Here is a 25,594-nt window from a genome sequence, read left to right on the forward strand (position 1 = left end):
TCATGCTTTACCATATGGCAAGCATCATTTATACAGGAAAAGCTCCTCACTGCTTTACCTTTGGAGATTGTTATAGCATATCAGGAAAGGTTCCCAGCAAGCTGTTCCTCTCTCAAAGCCTATGCTATATAGATATCTGCAGTGGTGACTCTGAGGGTACCCTGTCCCTCTTGGTTCCCCCTGTTCTCCTCTCCCCTGGCCCCAAACAGCTCAAGAATACATCTACGATGGAAGGATGGTGGGAAGTCCCACCACAGGGAGGAAGTTGGCTTACTCCCTTTCCTTCTTTTCCCATTCACCTTCCCTTTCCCCTTCTACCTCCCGTCTCAGAACCCATTGGGGTCTCGGAGAGGCAAGAACCTTGCCAAAAATGGGAGTGCCTTCCACCTTGTATTCCTTAACCCAGTCTGCTCAGATGCTCACAGGGGTTGGGTCATATGGGAGTCAACAACTCCACTCCTTCTGATGAAATGGAGAACTACAGACTAGGTATGAGAGTAGGAAACTATCTCATTTTTTGTATCAGTATCCTTAGCACTTATCACAGTGTTTGGCACAGAATGAGCATTAAGGAAATGCTTTCATTCGTTTATCATTAAATTCTAGTGTTCAGTCGAATGTCTTTGTACATACATAACTCTTGGTCCATCAGTAATTTTGAAAGTCACATTTGGAGGCTGAGCTGGGCCTGGACCCAGAATTTTGCTGGTACAGGGAGCTTCTGGAAGAGGAAACTCCTTCTGCAAAAATTCAGACAACAGAGTGTCTTGGAAATGTTTTGAACAGAGGTGTCACACACATGATGCACTGAAGAGTGATAGAGAATAGATCAGTGATTTCCATGATATATGGAACTGCCAGGGGGGAAACTCCTCCTGATGCAGGTTGTCACCTTTTCTATAGCTTCTAGTGACTCTCATCTTAGTTGTCTGGAACACAGAGAGGTGAAGTAATTTACCCAGGGTAACCCAGAGGTTGTAGGGAGGCCATTTCTCACCTTACTATGCCATCTCTCTTTGAAACCTTGACATCATACTTATAACAGTGTAGATGCATGCTCCAAATTGTTTTTCTTGGAGTTGAGATTTCATACCTGTCTCACTTGCAGGTATATTCTCCACCCCCCCACTTTAAAAAAACATTCATATGGCATTTACAAGTTTGCAAAGCACTTCACATTGGTCATAATTTGATCCTCACAACCACCCTGTGAGATAGGTGCTATTATTATTCTTTTTACTGATGTGGAAACTGAGACTGAGAGGTTAAATTACATATCTGGGGCCATAGAGCTAGTGAATGTCTGAGACAGAATTCAACCTCAGTCTTCATGACTCTGAGATCTGAGCTCTATCCACTCACTGCACTACCTAGCTATTTACAAATATATGCTGTCTTGAAGTGGGTGATTCATCACTGTCTTCAGATATTTGAAAAGCTGTCGGGGGAGCTGATTTACTCGGGTGCTGATTTACTCTGCTCTTCCATAGAGCAGAGCTGAGATCAACAGGCATAGTTCCAAATTGCCTTATAGAATGGCTGGACAAGTCCATAGCTCCACCAACAATGCCTTAATGTTCCTGTTTTCCCACAGCCCCTCCAACATTTGTCAGTTTCCTCTTTGTGCAATTGTCAAGGGAAAAGGTTTCAACAAAATAACAAGGAAATATTCTTAACAAGGTAGAGCTTTTCAGCAATGGAACTGGCTGCTTCATCAGGCAGTAACTGTCCATCTTTAGAGCTATTCAGCACTCTTCTAGCAGAGCTGATGAAATAATATTCTATTGCATTCATATACCACATTTTTTAGCCATTTCCCTGTAGGTGAGTACTCCCTTAGTTTCTACTCTGTACTACTATGAAAAGAGCTGATATAAATATTTTTGTGTATATGGGTCCCTTTCGTCTTCCTTTGTTCTCTTTGCTGTGTTATCGGGTCATAGGGCGTGTGTGAGTTTGTGATGTTGTGGGGTGGGGGTTCCAAATTACTTTCTAGAATGCTTGGGCCAGTTTGTAGGTCCAACAGTTTATTAGTGTGCCTGTTTTCGCGCAGCCCCTCCAACATTTGTCATTTTTCTATTTTATCATCTTGGCTAATCTGCTAGGAGTAAGGTACAACCCTAGAGTTGCCTTAATTTGCATTTCTCCATTGTTAGTGATTTAGAGCATTTAAATATAGTTATTGATAACTTGGATTTCTTTGTTTGAAGATTGTGTGTTTATGTCTTTTGGCCACTTATGTATTGGGGAATGGCTCCTAGTCTTCTATGTTTGAATCAATTTCTTATGTATCTTAAAATAGGCCTTTATCAGAAAAAGTTAGTGCAAAGATTTTTTTCTAGTTAGGTTTCCCCTTCTAATATTAGCTATATTAGATTTGTTTGAAGCACGTATATTTTCTAGACATTTATAATCAAGAGGGCTCTCACTTTAAACAAGCTCATCATACTCAAACCCCACTTTTCTCAACAGGTTGGTTCATTAGGAAGTGATTCTTGCTATTGCAAAAAAAAGTATTTCCTACAGGTCTCCTTTAAAGATAGAGCTCCCACAGTACGTGGTTGTGCTTATTTACAGATCACTAACTTCCTGGCATAGAAGAGAGGGAGAAAAAGAAGTTTGAAGCTACTGCCAGTTACAGACCAGAAGCACACAAAAGACATCCCTGATGTTATGATGTATATCAATTGAAAAAATAGGATTTTGTCGACAAAAAATTCTGAACACAAATTTTAAGGAAAACTTGTTGAATTGAATCAAGTGTTGTAATATGTATTTGTATTAATGAGTTCTACTTTTGTCACTGTAAAGTTAGTTCTCTTGGTTATCCATGCACTGATCTTTTGTAATGAAAAAAAAATACTACTTAGGATGACATTATTTGAAATGACTCAGTTATGGATAGAAATAAATTCTCAGATCACCAAAGATGGATGAGTCTGTAGGGATTATCTAGCCTGACCTCTTTATTTTATGAAGGAGGAAACAGGCTCACAGTGTGGAAGAGGCTTGCTCAAGGATACTCAGCTAGTGGCAAAAATGTAGTACTAGATTTCAGGTCTTCTAGTTCTTAGGGTTTTCTCCCTGTGCTATCTGGAGCTTTTGTACTCACTAATAATAAGAGACTTTTGACAGTTTTTCCTTGGAACTAAATGGCTACTGTTGTTGTACTTGGTTTTTATAGATGTTAATGACTGTGAGTCATCTTTTCAAAATCAAATGAAGGGCCTTGGATCATTTTTCTATGCTTTCTCTTCCTTGGACTTAGAGTGCAGCAATAGGGGTGAAATGAGATTTCTTTACTGACCTCTTGCCCCACTAGGAGCCGCAGTGAGGACGTAGCAGAAGCTCATGGTGTTGGGAGACATACGCATGAACATGTCCTGAAATCAGAGTTCCTGAACCTACCTATTCTATTTCTTTTTCTGAGTGCATCTCAGAGATTATTGATTGTCCAGAGTTGCTTAATTTGAAAGTTGGGCGGTAGCCTCTTAGAGTAGGGCATCTGTCTGTTATTTATCCTTTATTTTAGCTCAGAATTTGAACCCATGTCATCTTTGCCTCCATTTCTCTGTCCACTGTGTCATAGTGCCTCTCATGTATTTTGTATATACTGAGATATATAAATATTGTCTCTTCTAGAATATAAAGGATAAAGCTTTATACCCTGTTTCTGAAAGGATAGGAAGAGGGCCACCAACAGGAGCATCCTGTAGCTGAGGGATTAAATCCATGCCTGGATTATCTTGGACCATGCAGATCTGAGGTGATTGGGGCATGTTTGTTAGGTCTAAAGTGCCTTTACCTCCTGAGGGGAATCCAATAACGATTTGGGTTTTTGTTCATGTATGCATGTGAGTCCTTAGCATTTTATGGGGTGATGGAAATAAACTACCCCATAGTCAATAAAACTGAAACACAAAATATAAAAAAAGCCAATGAGGAAGAGCACATCTTATTTTTGTTATGATAGCAGGGTGGATGCAGAAAATGACTTATCACCCACAACCTGACAGCAAAACCATTCTGTTATGAAAGGCACTTTCACAGTCATTAGTAAGTGTTCAGTTTGGAATACAGAACAGGGCAATTCCTTTTATTTAATAAAATAATAGAGCAGTTAGGATTCATGACATACTGCCCAGCTCTTATGATCTCTTCTCTTGGTCAATTGCTTAAAGATAACAAGATAATCCTCTCATTTTGTCCAGACTTTTCATTCTCATGATCACTAAATATACCACTCAGAAATAAATTCTTAGCATGGAGAAGGATTCCCTGTTATTGTAGTAAGCATTCTCCTGTGCCCTCTCTCCCCTCACGATGTTGGGGGTAAAGAGGAGGATCAAAGAACAGAGAAGAGCACTGCTTGGTGGACAAAGACCATGTTACAGTAACTGATGACAGAGGGAAAAGGGAGAGCTGCTCAGTTGTTATTTTGCTACTGTTTTCTGTGTTATGAAGAAGTACCTTTGGATAGGAAAGTGCAGAACAAATACACCAAAAAGGTAGTTGTTACTATGGTCAGTTAGGAGATATTAAATGAAGCCCTCCATCTTACAAATCCCTTCCCCTTTCTGAGCCTCAGTTTCCTTATCTGTAAAGGAGGGATAGTAATCAGAGTGTCCTCAAAGCCTAAAACTATGGAGATACCCCGTATTTTGTACTACCTATTTCACAGAGTAGTCGTGAAGATCAAATGAGGTAGTATATATACTAATTACTTTGTAACTGTGATAGATTCTCTGTCTCTCTTTATATGTGTACATAAACGTATAAATATATATATATATATGTGTATGTGTGTATGTGTGTACAGATATATATATTGTGTGTGTGTATATATATATATATATGAGTTACTCTTCATAAAAAGATCATGAAGTTATTTCTAACTCTTTCTTTGCCATCTACCCCCTCCCAGCCCCTCTTGTTACACTTATTCATCTATACTTTCTCAACTTCCACTAGTTTTTCCAATTTCTTGTAATGTGGCTTCCTATTCCACAGCTCAGCTGAAATTGTTCTCTCTGGTGGTTTGAATGATCTTGTAATTGTGGAACCCAATGATGTTTTCTCAGTTCTTGTCCTGGACTTCCCTGCAGTGTTTGACACTGTTGACTCTTTCCAGGGCAAGTTCGTAATAACAAGAATGACAAACCATCGCCTCCATGAAGCAAAGGTGTAATCTCCCACAAATACACTTGACAGCAGTGAGAAGAGTCACCTTTAGATGACTGGAATGGCCTCCTAATTGGTCTCTTTTCTTGCAATCTGTCACCTCTACAAGTGTTTCTCCCCAGAGCTTCCATACTCGTGTTTGTTTCTAAAGCACAGATCAGCTCAGAAAGTTGGCTCTCTCTTGCTTTTAGCATAAAGTATAAACTTTTCTTTTGGGCATTTAAAGTTTTTCCCTGGCTGACTCCCATTCAGTTTTCCAGACTCAGAACTCCATCACAAATTGCACCCTTCAACCAAACTGGTTTCCTTGTTTTTTCCATGTTCTTACCTCCATGCTTCTGGCCAGGCTGCCCTCACCCTGCATAGAATACCCTCTCCTCACCTCCACCCTTGGAATTCTTATTTCCTTTCGAGGCTCAGGTCAAGTTAAATAGTGGAGTGAATAGAGTGCTGGACCTATAGTCAAGAAGACTGGAGTTCAAGTCTAGGCTTCAGACCCTTACTAGCTGTGTGACTCCAGGCAAGTCACTTAACCTCTTTTTGCCTCAGTTTCCTCAACTGTAAAACAGGGATAAGGATGGCACTTGCCTCCCAGTCTTGTTGTGAGGATCAGATGAGGCAATATCTGTGAAAAAGCACTTGGCACAATGCTTGACACAGAGTAGATGCTGTATAAATGTCTATTCTTTCCCTCACCTTATACAAGAAACCTTTTTCTCACTCACCATTTTTCAGTCCCCTTCAACATTATTTTTATTTTTGCATTCATTTTGCCTCCCTACTCCCACCCCCTAACCAGTGTAAGTTCCTTGAGGTCAGGGACTGTCTCACTTTTGTATATGTGTCACCATAACTTAGCACAGTCCCTAACACGTTGGTGTTTAACAAATGCTTGTCAAATCCTCCCTAACTGCTTCTCCCTATCAGGATGAGCCATTGATTCATGCTGACATGAATCAAAACCTTTCTTGGTACAGATGAAGCTCTCCCAAAGCTGATGCCCTTCTAGCCAACTTGTAGATATTATAGAAATGCCTGGGCCATTGTTGTTAAGAGGCTAGTTTTGGAACTAGTGCTCAATCTCAATCTTGCTGGCTTCAGAGGTGTTACACTTTGCTCTCTCTCCTATCTCTTTGCCTTATAGCTTCCATTCTCCCTGCCTCCAATTCAGTATTCCCTGTTCCTGTACCCTTGTGGCCTCCATCCTCCCCACCTCCAATGCACCATCCCACAGCCCCGTGCCCTTGTGGCCTCCATCTTCCCTGCCTCCAACATACTATCTCTCATCTCTGTCTTTGTATACTCTGCCTTCTGTGCCTCTAGTACACACTTCACCTCTTTGTCTTGGAAACCCTTCAAGACGCAGCTTAAGTTCTGCCACCTAACTGAAGCCTTTCTTGATCCCCTCAGTTGCTAACTCATTCCTCTCCCTCACCTCATCACCTCATATCTCTTTTGTAAAGCAACATGAATTTGGAACTCTACCTAGGAATTCATTGCCATCAAGAGCTCTCTAATAAGGAAACTCTCCCTACCAATGCAAGGCTGCATCTTCTCTGGGATTTAGCCTTAGATGCCCAGAGCACTGAGATGTTGTGAGTTGTCCAGAGTTCACACAGCCAGGATGTGTCAAAGGCGGGATTTGAACCTAGGTCATTGGTACCTCCAGCTCTCTGTCCGCTGTGTCATGGTGCCTCTCAATGTGTTTTGTATGTACTGAGATATGTATTGTCTCTTCTGACAGAATATAAATTTCTCAGGGGCAGGGATTGTTTGATTTTGCCTTTGATTCTCTAGTGCCTAGCACACAGTGGACACCAAATAAATGCTTGTTTATCAATTGATTGTGAAGTTCTGTTGGCAAGTTAGCACAGCTTGGCAGTGGTTCATTGGAGTTTTTAATTGGCCTTGAAAAACAATGGTGTGTGTATGTGTATGTATCTGGGTATTTGCCTTCCCTTTATGGGACTGAGCTTACTCCAAGTGTCTGCTTTGAACGTTCTTCAATAGACTGTTATATTCTTTTCAAAGTTGCCAAGGCCTTTTTCTTCTACTTTTTCTCCTCTCCTTGGCTATTTCCTTTTGGACAGCTCGTGATTTTGGTTTCTAAATGAGTTGCTCTCATGTCTTGTGTGTGTGTGTGTGTGTGTGTGTGTGTGTGTGTGTGTGTGTGTGTGTGTTTTAACATTTGTACACAAAGGTAATAGAAATTGGTTTTGAGGGCCTTTTCAGGAGTCCTAATTTCCAGCTTAGCACTTACCTCCTTCTGAGTGAAAGCCACATCCATCAAATGATGGGGAAGATAAACATTGCTGAATTACGGGATAATAATCACCACTTTGAAAAGAAGAAGGAGGAGGAGGAGAAGGAGAAGGAGGAGGAGGAGGAAGAAGGAGAAGGAGGAGGAGGAGGAAGGAAAAGGAGGAGGAGAAGTGGCATTGTACATCTTCAGATACTTCCAAGGTTTTCTGGCCAGATTTCCTGCAAAATCTTGGTTTGGAAGAGAATTCACTAAGCTGTTTGGTGCATGCACTGGCATGTCTTCCAACGATCCTGTTACTTCCAATTTTAGTTCTGAGCATGTTAGACAAACCAACCAACCAAGCAATCACTGGGGATACAAAGACAAAAAATAAAATGTCCCCCGCCCTCAAGGCATTACATTCTCCTGGGAGAGAGCACAGAGACGTGTAAGTAGATGCAAAGTACAAACACAATAAATGCAAAGTAATTTTCCGGGGTGCCAGGGTAGGAATTAGGAGAAGCTCCATAATTAGGGTGGTTTGTGAATTGAACTTTGAAGGGAGTTTGGGATTCTAAAAGGTAGAGATGAGGAGGGAGCACTTTCTGTCAGGTAGAACAGTCTGTTCAAAGGCCTGGAGGTGGGAGATGGAATGGCACATAGGAGCAGCAGCAAGAAAAGGAATACAAACAAAAAATGTGAAAAATATTTCATATAACAATCTTGTAACTGACCTCCTCTCAACAGGAAATTGCTTTATGCTTTTTCTTTTTTGTTTTGATCTTCCCCCTGGGATTTGCTGGTCCACTACCTCTCCTTTATCTCATCCTCTCTGCTTCAGACCACTGTAAGAAGGCTGGCCAGAGTTTAGGGAGTATTGAGAGGTTCAGAAAGGAAGGGGAATCAGTCACCTGAAGAATGGACCTATGGTCTTGGCTTCCTTGGCACTGGGCTCCAACTCACTAAGCTACCCAGCATCCATCAGCCTTAAAAGGAATCATAACCTCTCTCTTACATTGTATATAAATATCTGTTGAGTTGAATTGAATCTTTCCAATTATTTGATTTTTAAAATTATTTATTTTAGAATCTTCTTATAATTGCTTTTTATACTGGGCTTGTCTGTCTTGATAGGTGAATGCTCAAGTGTGTGTTACGTATGACTTTTGTCAATGTTATTTCTGAGTCATTCTGTTTCATCTCTTGTTTCTTGGTGACATATTAGAAATGCAAATGATTATCATAACCTTATCTTGTAGCCTTGATGAAGCTGTTTATTATCTCGATTAATTTTAGAATTGCATGTCTTAGATGAAAAAAAAAACCTTATCTACAGATGAGGATTATTTGTGCCTGCCTTGATGTTCATTATTGGAGGGTCATGGAAAGGGGTATTTCTGTGTAATATCTCCCAGAGAATCTTGAATCATTTTGATATCTAAATGGGGAGATATCTTGTGTAAGATCCAGGAAAGTGCTGCTTTATTCTACTGCATGAATGACGTTTTTGTGATCAAAAAATAACAAGCACTCTGGCTTCGTTTATTTTTTGTCTTTCTGTCACTGTCAAGTATTAGTTGTGAACACCTGCTTTTTCCTGCTAAAACCTTCATCAAGGATACCCCTAAATTGTGCATAGACAATTTCCATAGAGGTTTTGTAGAGAAGGGAGAGTAGGTGTGTACACACACACACACACACATACACACACACACATCAGTAATTGTTGATGCTTTCTCAGTCACCTTTGTGTGGAATCACTAAGGTCTGAGATTTTGGTTTTTTTTTTTTTTTTTTAGTACTGTTGGTATTTTCTTCTTTCAGATATCTTGAAAATTGGTCCCTCTATGTCTTTACAACTGGGTCCCTTCCAGTACTGGTCTTGTTTATATATAATTGATCCAATTTGACTGATTTTCTCATTTTTCATTCTCTTTTGAGCAAGGGCTCTTAGCTCTGCATCTGTAAACTTGTTTTTTTTTTTCTTTTTTGGGAGACAATTGAGGTTAAGTGACTTGCCGAGGGTCACACAGCTAGTAAATGTCAAGTGTTTGGTCTGAGGCTGGATTCGAATTCAGGTCCTCCTGACTTCAGGGCCGGTGCTGTATCCACTGTACCACCTAGCTGCCTGTAAACTTGTTTTTAAAAAATATTTATGTGTATGTGTGTGTGTGTGTGTGTGTGTGTGTGTGTGTGTGTATGCACACACACACACACACACACATAATTGCTTTCCTTTGTAATCCTATGTATTTTACTTTAGGCATTTAAAAATACCGTTCTGAGAAGTAGTCCATAGGCTTCACTAGTTTGCAGCTAGGTGATGTAGCAGATGGATTGCTGTGCCTTAAGTTAGGAAGACCTAGATTCAAATTAGCCTCTTGCACTAGCTATGTGACCCTGGGTAAGTCATTTAACCTCTATTTGCCTCAGTTTCCTCATCTGTAAAATGTCAATAATAATAAGTTACCTCTCAGGGTTGTTGTGAAGATCAAGTGAGGCCACCACGGCCACCACTGCCACCATCATCATTGTCATCATCATCGCCTAAGCAATCCATGATACAAAAAAGATGAAGAACTATTGCTTTAGATTAATTTCTACTTCTGCTGTAAGAATCCCGGGGATTATGATATTAGGCTCTAAGCATAGTGGTTCTGGTGTCCTTGATGGAGAAAACACTTGGAAAAACTTTTTGCAAATCTTTTCTATTTTAATTCTGTTTGTGATTCTCTTTGTTTTCATCCTTGAATTCCCTTGGGAAGATTTTGCTTAGTTGGATATCTTCCCAAGCTTTCTTTCTCTTGGCTTTATTCTATACTGCTCTTCTGTTTTGTGAGACAATACTACTCACAACCTTCTGCTATGCTACTTTCTAAGATCTTATACATGAGTTTGTATTCTAAGCTGGTATTGCCTTTGGGAGCCACGTCTCTCTGTTGGGCAGGTAAGCCAAATATTTGCTGACTAAAATGCTTTCTGGGCTCTTCGGAGCTCTTTGTTGGAACAATTAATGATACTTCTATATGGCAGCAACAATAAATGCACATTTGGTTTAATTTGTGGATGAAACGGCAGTCGGTGGTGCTATCATTTCTGTTGTCCATTTCCCTTTTTTTATTTATTGTTTAAAGAATTCTGAGCTAAATCTTAATTGTATACCATACTTCTGTCTCATCACTATTCTTCCTTCTTGTTTGTTATAAATTTTGATTTTAGCTTTGGTGCTTTGGCTGCAGAGACAGCTGACTCCAGCATATCTCCTTGTCCATAATAAATCTCTTCCTGGCTATTAAAATGTAGTCAGGTTCATTCCTTGTGATGTTGCTTGCCATGTCCAGTATGTACCCAATTCTCCTCCTCCTCCTCCTTGTCATGATATAGTGGTGTGAGACTTCTGTATAATCTACAAGTATTTTGTCTTTCTAGTTTTTTTTTCTTTCAAAATATAAGTTTCTCATACACTTATCCCCATCCTTACTTTTTTCCTCCTTTGCATCGAAGTCACCAATGAGTACATGTTGATTTGATTTAGAGGGTCTTATAAAGTTCTACATGGAATTGCCCTTCCTCTTTGTCCTCAGCAACTAAGTGGCAATTATTTTCATGGCATTCTTTTTGCAAGTAACATTAGTACTGCAATATGTGATGACCAAGTGACCCATGAAATAATATTTCTCATTGCTTTTGGGCATATGAAAAAATCCACTCTGCCAACTCCTTTCTTTGTCTCTAAGGAGTACCTGTGAGTCATTCTGCTGTTCAGTTCCAGATTCTATAAAATAGAATACCCAGACTATGCACCCATGGGATGCACGGATCCAGTGTAGAGGCCACGTCAAGGAGGGAGTCCCTGTGGACAGTGAGGGCCCTTAGATGCTACTGTTTGCAGATGGAGTTGTGTTGATTGTATCAGGCTTCAGAACATCTCGGAGCTTCCTGGAAGAGATCTGTAATCACTGAAAGGAGTTTAGCTTGTCTGAGCACACAGAAAAAGACCAGATGGATGAAGAATTGTGTATTTCCCATATTTCAACATACATCTGAATGGATACTTTTTTATAGCTTTCCAGTAGTATTCATATCTGTGATAGGCAGTACAGTTGGTTAATAAGTTAGGCCCAAAGTTGATAAGGAGAAGAGTGGGATGGATTGCATTTGGGAAATTTCAAAGCATGTTTACTGACCCCAGGCTTCCCATAACAGCAAAGGTCCATCTTTTCAATAAAAACATTTTGCCGATACTTCTATATGGCAGCAACACCTGAAACTCACCTGCCTCTGAAGAACTAAATGTGAGAATCACACACAGGGCAATAGAGAGGTGCATGGTGCATGAGAGCAGACTGCAGCAAATAACCAAGGGGTAACTCTGAAGAGCAAGAGTTAAGACCCTCACCAAAGGATTGTATGACAGAAAGAGAAGATGGGCTGGCCATGTAGTGAGAATGAGGGATGACAGGTAGAGGGACAGATCCTTCCATTTCTGTTATTTTTTTGTGTGTTCTCATCATTAATGAATGTTGTGTTTTATCAAAGGCTTTTTTTCCATGTCTATTGGCGTAATCATGGTTTTTATGAGTATCTTATTTATATGATTTATTATACCAATTGTTTTCCTAATACTGAACTCTCTTTGCTTGTGTGGCACAAATTCTGCTTGGTCATAATGGCTAAATTTTGGATATATATCCTCTTTTATTTTCCAGTTGTTCACTCACTATTTTTGTATCGATAACATCATTAAATGATATTGACTAAAAATCATGCTGGCCAAGTACAGGGTCAGAACTGTACATGTATCATAGGAACAGCACAATACTGCCTCTCTTAATTTGCAAAACGGTTTATTGTTATGATTTGTTTCTTAAACATTCGCAAGAATTCACCTGTGAATCCATCTGTGCCTGGTTTTTTTTTCTTCTAATGTGGCAGATTGTTAATGGCATCTTCAATTTCTTATTCTGATATTGATTTATTTAGGTCATTTATTTACTCTTTTATAATGTGTTTATTTTAGATATTCATCCATTTCTTTAATTTAATTTCATTGCATATAGCTATGTATGAATCTCTGATGCCTGTCTTTATTTCTTCTGAATTCATTGTGTTCTTTCATGTCTCATTTTTGATTTTTGGTAACCTGATTTTCCCTTCTCCTCTTTTTGATTAAATTTGTTGATGGTTTGTCAGTTTTATTGGTCCTTAAAAATAGCTTTTTAAATTTTTTAACATAATTGGATTTTTATTCTTGAGTCCATGGATTTCTCTTTTCATTTTGATGAGTTCTTGCTTTGTGCTTGGTTTTGATGTATTAATTTGTACATTTTTGTATTTCCTTAGCTGCAAGCTCAACTCATTAATCTTACCTTTTCTCCCCCTTGTTAATATAGCTACTTAGGGATATAAATTTGCCTCTGAGCATTGTCTTGGCTGCATTCCATAATTGCTGATATGCCGTATTTATATTGTCATTATCTTTAATAAGATTTGTTATTGCTTCTATAGTTTTTTCTTTAACCAAAATGAGTCAATATATCTCTATATAGAAGTGCATTTTTGATAATATTTCTTATATTGGTAATTCTTCTTATTTAGCATTATGATCTCTAAATGTGGTGGTCTCAATTTTTGCCTTTCTGTATCTATTTTGCACTTTAGTGTCATCGCATATAATCAAGAATTGTGACTATTCCATGTTTATTTGAAAAAAAATGACTATTTCCTACTTTTAGCATTGTTTTTTTTCCATAAAATTATCAAGTACTATTTCTTAAGTAGTCTGTTCAAGTATATAACTTCTTTCTTATTTCTCGTTTTGTTTGATTTTTCATGCTCCATTTGTACGCTTTTGAGATTCCCCCAGTATTTTTGGTTTTCTTTGTAATTCTTTTTGTAATTCAGTTACAAAACATTCCCTTATGGATTTAGTTGCCATGCCATTAGGCACATAGATTTTTTTATATTGATTGCTAGCCTCACATTGCCAACTCCAAATTTAAATATTCCCTTGTTTTCTCATGTTTTTTTTTTCCTTTAAATTCAGCTTTGTCCAATATCGTCATTGGAGTTAGCCAACCATGGTAAGTTTTAGTTTCTTGAATAACTGGAAGGTATGGAACTGCATTGTTTCTGAAGAATTGTGTAGTGGTATAAAAATACCATTAGAGAGATGTTTTTGCAGAAAGGGTAACCAATGGACACTTCTACCCTTGTGTCCATAGCATGTCAGGAGACCTTCTGGAAAACATGATGCTTGTTCTTGTGAAGGACTCACAGGAGGACAAGGATGGGGGTTACAATGTATGAGAAGGCATAGGTTCCAGACTGTACCATTGGAGGGATCACCCACAGTGAAGAAATCACACCTCCCTTGTTGTATATAAGTTTCATGTCTGATGAGACTGTGCAATGTCTTTTGGCATTTATAGGCATATTTCTTTTTGGCAAAAATAATATTGGACTTATTTTTCTGCTTCCTCCATTTTTTATGCCCTTTGTTCTCCAGTAAAATAATTCTGCTTTTAATTGAATCTCTTGTTTTCTTCATATTTTCTATGGATGCTGAATGAATATGAATCAAGGGCTTTCTTGATTTAGGTGTGAGAAGGGAACAGGCAGACTTTCACAAATTATATTCTGCAGCAGAACACATCTTTATAGTCACAGATTTGACTGAAAGGCATACGTTAAAATACGAGCTTTCACCCTGTCTGCAGTTGTCTGAAAAAACCCCCCAAAACAAAAACATTTAATTTAGTCAAGTACAATACTGCCCTCTTCTAACAAAATATCTCCCACCCATATGTCAAAATGACACAAAATTCCTTAAAAGATGTCACAATAGATACAACTTTATTCAGTATCCAGTAAGACTTAAAACATGGAGATGTATGTTCTCCAAAGGTCATGTTTATCACTGTCATGGTGGAAATATAGCACAGACTGCAAGTGGGAGAGGGATTCCCACGGAATGAGATGTTCTTGTGTTAATTGCACATGGCCCCAGAATGTTGCATATTCATATGTGAGACCCATATTCTCCTAACAGAGTTTGGCCTAGCTTTCCACTCTGGAAAGAACCAAATGTGAAGTATTCCTGTTGTCCTATGCACTTAGATGGATGACCCACAGAATCAGTCCATCAGTAACATGTATCTTGGACAGATGTTGTACATGGACGATGAAGTAGACCCAGAGTTGGACAGGATGAAGGCTGTGTGCTGGTTTATTTTTAGACATTGCATAGTTCTTTTAAGGACCCAAAGCATCTTTCAGAAACCAAAGATCCATCTTTTTAAAAAAAAATTTATTTACTTGTTTGTCTATTTTTTGGCAACAATATTCTTCTGGTGATACTGTGCAGCATGGTAAAAGATAGAAAAGACTGAAATACTGAAGTCTCTAAATGGCCGCATTTCATTATTATGTTGTCCTGAGATTCCTTAGTCACACCCTGTTCTTTCTTTATTTCACCTCATGATATTTTCTCCCAATTTTATTTCTTTCTTTAATTCCATCATTGTATTTATTATCCATTTTATTGTGTCTTGAGGAAATTCTAGCTTTGTTTCTGGTGCAACTACCGTTGGTTTCTTTTCACTATATTTTCTTCTTCCCTTTTCGCCTTGGCTTCTTTTAATCCATAATACTTTTTCATTCTGTCAGAACTTTTGCTTGTTCATTTCTTTGAGGGCTTTTAAAAAATCTTTTGAGGATTTCTGGGTGTATTGCTTCTTTTTGTCATTGCTCTTGCCACTTTTGAAGGGAATGTTGAGGAGCCCTGCTCCCTTGCAATCCCTCATTCCGTCAATTTCCAGAACTCTCCACATTTTTCCATACAATTTCTAAAAAAAAAAAATCTCTCCTTTCTCCAGTTGGAGACATGTGGCCACATCATCACACTTGGATGTCTCCTACAAGGCATGCCAAGCAAATTCTCTGTGGTGGTCCATAAAGTATATTGTTCCTGGGCCTTAGGTCTTTGTATCTCCCTTCTCCCTTTGGGGAAAATACAGACAATTGTAGCTGTTTAAGGAAATTCTATTGTCCTCTATAGTAGTCCAGCCCTGTGTATGTTTTGATTTTTAGTTATTCTCTCCTGCTCTTCTTTTTTTCCTTTGAAGTAAAGTATGTGAGTTTGAATGTGTGGAGAAGAGGTGATGGTGGTATCTAGGATTCATTCTCTCTGTCTCTCTGTCTCTCTCTCTGTCTCTCTGTCTCTGTCTCTCTGTCTCTGTCTCTCTGTCTCTGTCTCTGTCTCTCTCTCTCTGTCTCTCTCTCTCTCTCTCTCTGTCTCTCTCTCTGTCTCTCTCTCTCTCTCTCTCTCTCTCTCTCTCTCTCTCTCTCTCTCTCTCTCTCTCTCTCTCTCTCTCTCTCCTCTCTCTCCTCTCTCTCTCTCTCTCCTCTCTGACATGGGTCAGTAGGCCCAGCTTCATCACTGACCACTCCTAATGCTGGAGAAGGCTCTGCCTTGAATTGCAGCCTTAGTAGCATGCACAGACCAATGGGACCCCACAGGGTCCAGTGCTCTGGGGACAGGCTTGGACAACCATCCTAGGCCAAGAATCAAAGACTGATGCTGTGTATAATTTGTCTACTTACAGGAGGGGAGGAAATGTGGTGCAATGGAAAGAGTTTGGGTCCTACACAAGGGGTTCTTAGCCTTTTTGTGTCCTCAACTCCTTGGGAACTCTGATATCTATGGACCCCTTTCCAGAGTAGTGGTTTTAATAAAACGCACAAGATTACAAGATAAAGCAGTTCTATTGAAATAGTTTTCACAATATTAAAAACAACAAGTTTATGTATCTCAGATAAAGAACTCCAACTATAGAGCCAAGCCAGAGGACCAGAAGTTCAAATCTAACCTCTGATTACTCCCTATGTGTCCTTGGGTAATTCACTAAATTTTGCCACGCCTCAGTTTCCTCACTTAAATGAGAGGATTGACTAAGAGAATCTTAAAGAGCTCTCTCAGCTCTAGGTCTGGGATCCTATCATCTCAAGATGGAGGGGGTGGATGTGTGGGGAAATATATGTGACAGACACAAGAATGAGGCCAGCCTGATCCAGGAGGCCTGGAAGAATGTGGGATAATTTGAGACTCATTGTAGCTCCTAGGGAAAGAAGTCAGGGAGCTAGGGGTAGAACTGCAGAGTCAGTAAGGAAATGTTTGCTCACAGTATGGTCCAGAGCCCAAAAGATATAGTCCTGCTGCCATGTACATGGCTTCGGTAGATAGGCGTGCCTTTGGCTTCAGTTGTTACTGCGTGAGTGGGCACCTGTGCTCACATCTGGTCGTATTGCTTGGTCTGTGTCACTGCCACCAGTGCAGGCTTGGAGAGGGAGGATGGGCCAGTGCAAGGAGCCCTGGACAGATTGCTGTGAGGCCCGGGTACATACTATGTGCCAGGTACTGTGCACTGTGCTGGTGATACAAAGCAGAAAAAGAGAGGCAATCACTGCTCTCAGGGAGCTTACAATCTACAGGAGGAAGCCAGTACACAAAAGGTCACTGAAAAAGGGAGGAGTGACAGGACACTTGACAAGAGGGCATGATGGTGGTAATGGAGTCAAAGCCAAGCAGCTGGTAGCAAATAAAGAGCTTGGTTGGGATTTTGAGCCTTCTATAAAGGGACCTTGTCATCAAGGACTGTGCAATTTATCAGAGGACCCAACACATACGTATAGCAGTACATAGAATCAATACAAAATGGTTATAAACTAGATGATATCTAAGAGAAGCTCAGTGAAACATCCATCCTAGCTCGAGGGCTAGAAGGGACCTCAGAGGCCAACTGCCTTTTTAGACAGGAGGAAGCTGAAGCCCAGGGAGGGGAAGGGACTTGGCCAAGGCCACACATTTGACATCACAGATCTAGAGCTGGAAGGGACTTTAAATATAGTCCAAACCCTTCCCCTCATTTTTGAGCTGAGGATACAGCATCAGTAGTCAGAAGAGCTAGATCTGAGTCCCACATCTGCTTGCCACAGGTCTGTGGACCAGCCCATTTTCCTCTCTTTGCCTCAGTGTTCTCATCTATGAATTGGGGGCAGTAATAATAATACTAGTAATCACAGAGGTGTTGGAAGGAAATCATTCTGTAAACTCTAAAGTGCAATGTAAGTTGTTGCTATTATTAATAAGGCTCTTTTCTGGGCTAATGTTGTACAAGTAGCTAGGGATAAAGTGACTGGATTTCTCCAGAAAGAATGTTTTTGGTGATTACACATATCCACACATGCATGCATGCATACATATGTATATATAGACACATCATATATGTGTGCATACACTCACACAGGTTCATATACCTATGCATGTACACATGTATACACACCACACAATATACATACACTAAACACATGTATGTATGTATACATTGCATTTATAAACATGTGTATGTATATAAAATACACATGCCCATATGTACACACATTTACATACATATATACTCATATACACATACACACGTATGACTGCCTCCTAAGGAGCCTCAGACTGACTGCTGTTTGATTTTGCTCTGCTCATGCTATTCTGTAAAGGGATTAAACAAATAAAAACAGACTTATCTTCAGCCACCTCTGCCTCTAAAGCCTAGATCAGATTGGCTTCCTTCTACTTAGCTTTTACCAGCACTTTATCTGTATGGAGGAAAAAGGGTTTACATGCCACCCACTGTACCCCCACCTCTGAATTGTAAATGCCCCTTCTCCCCAGAGGACAGTTCAGTGTATCTCTGAAGGCAGTCAGTCATTTTTCATTAAGCAGTGATTTGATTAGATAAAAATAAAAGTTGCTTGAGCATTCATTTTTCCAGCAGTGCATAACTAATTTATGCAAATTCCAGTGGTGCTAATCTGCATGCAAAATATAAAAGTGTGATTACTAAACCATGTGCACCTGTATTGGAGTTTAATCAGGTACAAATATTAATGGCAAGAATAAAGCTTTAAACAAAAGGCACACAGCTGTCTGTGGTTGGTAGACGACTAGCTTGGGTGGTTCAATGGTAATCTGGATGTTTTCGGCCTTGACAATAGTCCTTTCTTGGGAAACACAAAACAATACGATTGGATTCTGTAGTGGCATTCTGGCAAGATGGAGGAGATGAGATTTTCGTTAAATGATTTGTGCTCAATTGTCTGGTCCAGTTGCAGTAAAGCTGTTTGAAATGCCCAAGAAAGCCATGTGCTCCAGGAACCAGCATCTTTCCCTTTCTCAATAGATGTTAGGAAACACCTGTGTATCTTCCCTGCCTCTCAGATCTCTCCCTGTGAAACTCAATGTCAGCAATGAAGCCTTTGATGCTCTCATCGTCATGTTCTCTAGTCATTTCTTGGGTGTTGGTTTTAGTAGAGAGCTCCATGAAGGTGAACACGAGTATGAGAAATGGGCCCAGACTTTGCTTTAAATGCTACCCTTCTCCCCCCCCCCCCCAGCACTCAGCCCAGTGCTAGGCAAACTTAGGTGCTTAACAAATACTTGCCAAATTAGTTGATTGGATAAATGTTGAACTTGAACCATGGAAAGTAGTAGATTGATGTCTAGTTTCCATAGTGTGAAGCAGTGGAAAGTTTGCTGAATTTGTAGTCAGAGGACCTTAGTTCAAATCCTAGCTCTGTCATTTCTAGCTGTGTACCCTTGGACAAGACCCTCCCGTCCCCCACCCCGGGGCTTCAGTTTCTTAAAATGAAGCAGTTGTATTAGAGGGCCTCTGAGGGCCTTGCCAGCTGTAATTCTCTGGTCTCTGGTCTATTTTACTGAGGAAAATGAAAATGATAAATCAAGTCTAATGTGTTTAAACCTGCCCCCATCTTTCAAGGCATAGCTCAGTTGCTATGAAGACTTCCCTTAGTGTACCAAGAGGATGTGAGTTCTCTTGTAAAGTACCATGGTCATTCATTCCTATGGTTCTTGGGTACTTCTAGTCTATTTTGTATCATAGTAGGCATATATTTATTTTTTAAAAAATAAAATTTTTTTGGAAATCTGTTTTTATGTAGCCTACGTTGGCCCCCCTGTTCCATTTCTTATTTCTGTGAGCTCCTTGAATTCAAGGATGATGTCTAATTTTGGCCTGTAATTTCCCCAGAACTGAATATAGAGCCTTGTACATAGTAAATACTCAAAAAATGTTTGTTGAGTAAATGAATGAAGGGTTCCTATTCTTCCAATTACTCCCTTTGGTTATCATGCCAATATTTGGTCCTCATTGGGATATAATGTCAATTTTTGGGCATCATTTGGCTATCATGCCAACATTTGGATATTATTTCAATATTTGGGCGTCATGCCAACATTAGCCCCTCATTTGGGTATAATGTCAATATTTGGGGCCCACCAAAAAGCACGTGATGACCTTTTGATCTCTTTGTTTCCAATTTCTTTGAGAACCTGAGGTAATTATGCAGATTCCCAACCAACTTTGGCATGGGAAGATAAAAGCCACATATAGAAGGAGCTGCCAGGGTGGAGGGTACCCTGCTTGACAGTCTTTTCCCATTTCCTTTAGGGAACACAGTGGATAGAGCATTAGACTTGGAGTCAGAAAGATCTGAATTCAAATCCAGCCTTAGACACTAGCAGTGTGACCCTGGGCAAGTCACCTCACATCTGTAACTCTCAGTCTTCTTCTCTGTATTATGGGATAATAGTTTCATAAGGTTGTGGCAAAGATCAAGTGGAACATGTAAAATACTTTCCAAACCTTCACATTAAATATAAATGTTAGCCATCATCATCATTTTGTGATTCTATCCCATCCCCTTCCCTGTCTGAGTTTCATTTAATAGGGAAAGTCTAAAAATTGAGCCTCTAAACCCAGCCTAACCTTCATAATCTGCAATTTGTCAGCATGACACAAAATCTCGTTTCCTTGTTGCTGCTTTTTAAGGTGGTCATAACATGCTGCCCTGCCTCAGTGTAACCTTTGTAAATCAGACAGTTCTCATGTTCTGAGCCACTGTCTGGGTTAGAGGGATGATAATCACATGGTTTTTTTTTTTTTTTGAGCCAGTTTCCAGAGGAGGTTAACCAGGATGGCAAGAGGACCCATCAGATGAGGTCAATTGAAGGAATTGGGGATGTTTAGTTTGGAGAAGAGGAAATTGGGCAATGGGGGAGTGGAGAAGAAGACTGGAGCATGGTAGCTGTCTGCTGGTATTTAAAAACTTGTCATGGAGAACAGGGATTCAACTTACAAAAACCAGGAGTAATGGATCAAAGTTGTAGAGAGGCTGCTGAGGTCCCTTGTAATTTCCTGAATCCATGATTCTGTTAGGTATCTGAAGCTATGGGATGCTGGGAGAAGATGATGGAATTGGGAGATGGCACTGGATTGAATTCCATTTATATTGGCTCAGTGGAAGGCTGGCGACTCCTTTATATTGGAAAGCTTGAGGAAAGATTGAATTATCATTGAGGATTCTTTCATGAAGGCAACTGATGATAGAGCCCTGGGCCTGCAATCAGGAAGACCTGAGTTTGAATCCAGCCTCAGGCACTTAGTAATTGTGTGACCTTATACAAGTCATTTAACCTTTGTCTGCAGTCAGTTTTATCATCTGTACATGGAGGAGATTTTCTTTTTTTCTTTCTTTCTTTTTTTGGGTTATGCAAGAAGGTTAAGTGACTTGCCCGGGGTCACACAGCTAGTAAGTGTTATGTGTCTGAGGCCGGATTTGAACTCAGGTCCTCCTGAATCCAGGGCTGGTGCTCTATCCACTGTGCCACCTAGCTGCTTCACGTGGAGGATATTAATAGCACCTACCACACAGGGTTGTTGTGGGGATCAAATGAGAGAATATTTATAAAAACACTTAGTACAGTGCCTGGCACACAGTAGGCATTTAATAAATGCATATTCCATTTACTTTCCTCTATGGGCCTTGAAATGGGGATCCTGAGTGCTTCATCCCTGTGCCTGTTTTTATTTGAATCAATTAACTTCCCAGAAGACCTGAATGGCTTTGGATAACAACTTGTTCCAAAGAGTATAGTAGAAAGAATGCTGGGCTGTCAGAATATCCGTCAGTCAATTGGAAAAAAATAGAGTATTTATGGAGTCCTTACTATGTGCCAGAGACTGTGCTAAGCATTGAAAATAAAAACAAAAGCAAGAAAAGACAGTCCCAAGGAAGATGAGAGCTTATATTCTAATGAGGAACAACACAGAAAGGGGAACTGGCAAGTGGAAAGATACCCACGTGGGAGAAAGGCTGCTGTTGTAAGAAGATGGGGAAGTCTGGAGAGTGGAACCATGAGTGAAGTAAATATGGCCTCATGAAGTGGTTGTCTGGGTGACAGAATCGCAACTCAGAAGAGAGGGTTGCAGGGTAGAGGCCATCTCCTGGGGGAAAAAAGCTCCTGGTGGGAAAGTGGAGCAGAGACTCGGGTTCAAATCTTGCTTCTGATGCTTAATGACTCTGTGGCCCTGGGCAAGTCACTTCCCCTCTATGAACCGCAGTTTCCTCATGTGTGAAATAGGTATAACAATATTTATACTACGTATTTCACAGGACAATTGGGAGGTTCAAATGAACTAACATGTGGAAAGTGCTTTTCCAAACCTTAACATACTTTAGAAATGTCTATTAGTATTATTTAATACTTTGTTCCTCTGGGTCCCCAGCTACTAAAGAAAAAAGTTAACCTCATGGTACAGATAGTTAATATTAATCCATGGCATAGAGCTATATAAGTCCATGAATAAGTATGAATTGCCAGACTCTTCCCATAGACCCACCCGTTGTTTTCACGGTCTTTTAACAATGCCCATAACAGCATCTTGAGGTGCCAGGTGGCTTCAAGAGCTAGTCCCAAACTACCTAAGTCATCTAGTTCTTCTAAGAACCACTGGGCATCTTCTCACTTGATTATAATCAGGGCTATAAAATCTCCCAGTCTCGAACTAACACAGTTCCAGCACTGGTTTCATATATTCTGTATAGAACTGTTTAAAAAATGAAAGATGATCACCTAGTCTATCTGGACAGGTGCCTTGGGAGGGACTGGCATTTTCCTGTGCACTTTCTTGAGGGTAGTAACCAGGCTATATGAGATAATGGATGGAGTGCCATATTTGGAGATACCTAGGTTCAAGTCCTGCTCTTGATACGTGCTAGCTTTGGGATTGTGGATGAATTGCTGAACCATTTCAGTCTTCTAGTCTCTAAGACTGTTATTCCCAAGTTGCAGCTATGTACAGAGACAGCATGATGTAGAGCAGTGGTATCCAATTCAACTTAATCCATTTGCAAGAATCCCTATGGGCTGTGGATCGACTTTGTTTTAAAATGTAATATGTATTTTATTTATTTTGTTAAATATTTCCCAATCATATTTTAAGCTGATTCAGGCCATACCAGGATGCGTTATGTGCCACACATGTATGTTTGATACCATTTTTATGGTAGATTTAAGAGGGCTAGACATAAAATAAGGAAGACCTAGGTCCTAATTTCACCTCAGTCACTTACTAGCTATGTGGCCCTGGCAAATTGCTCAACTTCTCTGGGCCTCATTTTCATCATCTATAAAACGAAGGTGTTTACTTAACCTCTTAAGTCCTTTTCTGTCTCTAGATCTGTGATCCTGAATGTGTGACCTTGGCTGAGTCACTTCACTCTGTTAGTTTCCTCTTCTGTAAAATGAGGGGGATGGCTAGATAGACTCTGAGGTCCCTCCCAGCTCTTGATCTAGACTCCTATGTGTGACCCTGGGCAAGTCCCTTCCCCTCCTGGGCCTCAGTTTCCTCGTTTCTAAAATGAGGGGGTTTGCCTACACTTGGAGGTCCCTTCCAGCCTCAGTGCCAGGTCCAGGATCCTATGCTTGTCAGTTCAACAATATGTAGATATTACACTTCTGAATTTCTTCCTCTTCACCCAGGTGTTACAGTGCCTTTTTCCCATCTGCTCCCTGCACCCTGTCCTCCCCTTTGATGAAACAGTTGAGTTCATTTTGGAATCATTGCTGCTTCTGAGACACTAATGGTGTTTATGTTGTCCTGCCAGAGAGGCCTCCAGAAACCAGTATACCAGTGGCAGTGACATTCCAAACTGAATGCCTATGGATTCACGCACATGCCCTGTTTATTTTTCCTACATGATGAATGACTTCGAGATGGTTAAGGCCTTGTGCTGTTTGGTACTCTGGTGCTTTTAATAAACACCTCTCAATGACACTAATTAGGAAGGATGCTATTAATGGCTCCCACTCAGCTTTCCTTTGTGATGAGGCCAAAGGGTAGAACTCTTCAAGCTTCCAGTGGGCCAGGCAATGGGCTTGGCTTAGCTCACCAGTTCCCGGAAGTCATCAGTGAATTGCCACTCTGGGTCCCGTGAAAGACAAAGCCAGGTTGAATGCTCCCACATTTGGATTGAATTTCGATTTGTGGAGCTGCAGAAAATTCCCCTGGGCTCAACTCCGAGGAGCTTTCTAGAGATTGCCAAAGCTTTTGCAGTGTTGTTGGCAAGGGGAGGAACACCAAGCAGATGTTCCAGTAGGATGGAGCCCATTCCTGAGAACTATTCTCGGGAAGTCAATAAGAGGGATTGGAAGGAAGGCTGGGTTGGAGCAAAGAGAGGAAAGAAATACTTGTGCTTACACCCACCAAAGAAATAAGTTTACGTATTTTAGACTTAGTGGCTCAGATGTTCCAAGCTGCTGAAGAAACTTTAGACAGATGTAGTCACTAATTAATCACTTGAACTTTGCATGGAGACTCTGGCACTGCTGCTAATCTCATGACAACTGGCTGTTTCCATAGCAAAGGTTTTGTTTTTCACGATTCCTGTCTTCTTTTCTCTCTCTCTTCATTTTCAAAATGCATCAAATGCCTGGGCTAGAAGGTGCCTTAGAGATTATTTAGGCCACTCCCCTCATTTTACAGATGGGAAAACATGGCCAGAGAGGGGAAGTGAGTTGCCTGAAGGCACTCAGGTAGCAGGTGCCCCAGTGGATCTGAGATGACTTGTAAACAGTAAAGCTGACATAACATATTAACTGTTATTGTCACCTGTTCTCAAATAAACCATTAATACTAGTGGATATTTATGAAGTATTTTAAAGTTTGCAAAACATTTGCCATTTATTACTTTATTTGATCATCAGAACAACCCAGGGAATTAAATGTGAGAGTTGGGTTTTTTGGGGAAGTGGGATGGGGAGGGGGGAAAGGGGAGTGAAACCATAGCTGTGATTTTATTGTTTTGAGAAGTTCCTGGTGAGGAACTTTCCCCATACTCATGGGAATTAGCAGCTATATTGTAATTTATAATCTCAGAGTTTTGGTTAGAGAAGCAAGAGGTTAAGTAATTTGTCCAGGGTCACAGTACAGCTAGGTCATTGTGAGTGTGAGTCATTAATATCCTGAAGCTGTCACATTATTTAAATTCATACCACATATTTCTATTGTGCTGGAACCAGTTGCCAAATTTTACATAATTATAACTTTGAATTTTAATGCACGATCCCCCATTGAGTCCTTATTCACACTTATGGGGACTTAGCCGTGTGTGTCAGGGGCAGAACTTGAACCCCATTCTTCTTGACTTAAATGTCAGCTCTCTATCCACTGGGCCAGAGGTAGGGAAGCTGTGGCCTCAAGGTCCTCAAGTGTGGCCCTTTGACTGAATCTAAACTTCCCAGAACAAATCCCCTTAAAAATAAAAGGATTTGTTCTGTAAAACTTGGACTCAGTCAAAAGACTGCACCCGAGGACAGAGAAGGCCATGTGTGGCCTAGAGGCCACAGGTTCCCCACCCCTGCGCTCGGCCAGGCTCTGCTGCCTTTCACTACAGATATCATCTCCATTTTACAGATGACCGAATTGATCCTTGGGGAGGTTGTGACTTACGCTCATAAAGCTAGCAAGTATCATAGGCAGGATTTGAACTCGCAGCCTCCTGACCTGATCTGTGCTTTGCACTCGTATGCATGGTGCCGCTCTCAAACCAACCAAGTTAGGCTTGAGAGATACTGAAGTTTTGGTTCACTGTGAGCAGTCAGTTCCTTCCTCCCTTTCTCCAAGTATTCATTCCTGGCCTTTTCCTTTAGTCGCTTTCCTTGAAGGCCTCGGAATGCCTGACATATTGAAGAATTACTGTGCCTGAGGAATTGATTCAACTTTGTTGGCAAATGAACTTGCTCTTCATAAATTAACAAAC

This window comes from Phascolarctos cinereus, unplaced genomic scaffold, assembly GCF_003287225.1.
Source record: "Phascolarctos cinereus isolate Bilbo 61053 unplaced genomic scaffold, phaCin_HiC Scaffold_8;HRSCAF=390, whole genome shotgun sequence".
NCBI classification, from domain to species: Eukaryota; Metazoa; Chordata; class Mammalia; order Diprotodontia; family Phascolarctidae; genus Phascolarctos; species Phascolarctos cinereus.